The sequence below is a fragment of the Triticum dicoccoides genome, unplaced genomic scaffold (genome assembly GCF_002162155.2).
Source record: "Triticum dicoccoides isolate Atlit2015 ecotype Zavitan unplaced genomic scaffold, WEW_v2.0 scaffold119518, whole genome shotgun sequence".
NCBI lineage: Eukaryota > Viridiplantae > Streptophyta > Magnoliopsida > Poales > Poaceae > Triticum > Triticum dicoccoides.
Window position 1 is genome coordinate 1 of NW_021183322.1, and position 1,514 is coordinate 1,514.

A 1,514-nucleotide genomic window follows, 5' to 3' on the forward strand; every position below is an offset into this window, starting at 1 on the left:
GGTTTGTCTTCTACCTCTGGACAATCAGTTGGTTGACATGTTTATGCGGCGAAACTGACTCGTGCCCGGCCTGTAGTGCTTTTGCTGGCAGGGAAAGTTCAGAGGAATATGCTTTGAGAGGTGTCATAATATGAAAGGTATGCATCCGTGATTCATTTGTCTGTGCATCCGTGCATCTTTGGTTTTATCTACCTGATGACGCTTCTTTACAGGAAACAATTAGTTCTGCCCAAGGGTGTTTCTTTGTACCGGGGCATTGTCTCCATATGCTAGGTAGTTGTCGTTCTTTTCCACTTGCTACATGTACTCATATAGCCTATTGTTTATTCCTGCCCAGTTTGTTTTATATATGGGTGCATATGGACAAGTTAATGGGGCATCAGCTTGGTAGATTAAGTCTGCTAAATTTGTTTCTTGCCATTAAAAACAGATGAAATCCATGCCTCACACAGTTATTGAAGGTGTGTTGCTTCCATTTGCAAGTAAGAAAGTAATGCTCCTAATGAATTTGCTACAGTTTTTGTGCTCTGCTGAACTTTCCTTTATTTTGTCATTTTGGCGGGTGTATTCCATCGGATTTTGCAGAATCTACCTGACTACACAAGGTTTTGCAGGTAGCATCAGCAAGAATTGTTGGGCTTAAAAATCCAGGATGGTGTTGTTAATGCAACATCTCTGTTTGAAGAGTTTGTGACTGTAGTTTTTGGAAACTATAGTGATGGGCTAATCTACCAGACTGTGGAGCTGCCTCAGAATGGCGAGTTTTCTTGTGCCAATGAAACTGGTTCTCATAGATCGTAAAGGATGCTTCTATTATGTTTATTTGGCTTCAACATTACCTATAGCAAGATGCATTTTTTTCGCTTGTTTTTTTCCCTGCAAGACCTTATTCCTTGCACTCTTGAGTCTTTTGAGAAGGAGAAAATTATTGTTGGGAGGGAAAAAGACTGATCATGAGTTCCTGAAACAGAGTGCAACAGTGAAGAACAAGAGGCTTTTTTGTTGATGAGTCGGCCTAAATATATTTTAGATGATTGCCAAAAAGTTGTTATTGAAGGATTGGAGTCAAGCTTAGGATCAGTTTATCCTATGGGTCTGTACTACAAGGTTGAGGTATGTCTCTCCTCATTTATTTTGCTATCGAACCTTGTTGGTTGCATTCTTGGGTGCTTTGACAAGGAGCAATTACACAATGCGATTGTGGTCACTACTTTTGATTATATTTTGCAAGAACTTCTGTGAAGCCATTGTGGCATGTACTTAGAACTTCTGTTGATGTGCAGTGCGTCAACCGACAACGCAGAAATCAGGTTTATAGACGAGTGCTTTATGCCGGGGTGGACGAGCTTCCGTTAGGCCATTGATTTCCCAATGAAGGAGCTTTGAGGCAAGCACTGCAATGATGTATATTTGTATATGGCATAATCTGTAGGAACCCTCTCCTTGTTTCCTTTTGTTCTTGGTTTTGCTCCAGTTGATTACTGCCCTATGAGATCTGCACAGACAAAATTCAT

At 40.7% G+C, this 1,514-nt stretch overlaps 1 long non-coding RNA gene across 1 annotated transcript; it reads left to right on the forward strand.

The window, feature by feature from the left end:
- The first annotated feature begins 74 nt into the window (after nucleotides 1-74).
- Nucleotides 75-446, forward strand: LOC119343222. The gene is made up of 3 exons (XR_005165968.1): nucleotides 75-137; nucleotides 213-273; nucleotides 431-446. It is a non-coding gene; the product is annotated as an uncharacterized LOC119343222 (long non-coding RNA).
- Nucleotides 447-1,514: the final 1,068 nt, after the last annotated feature.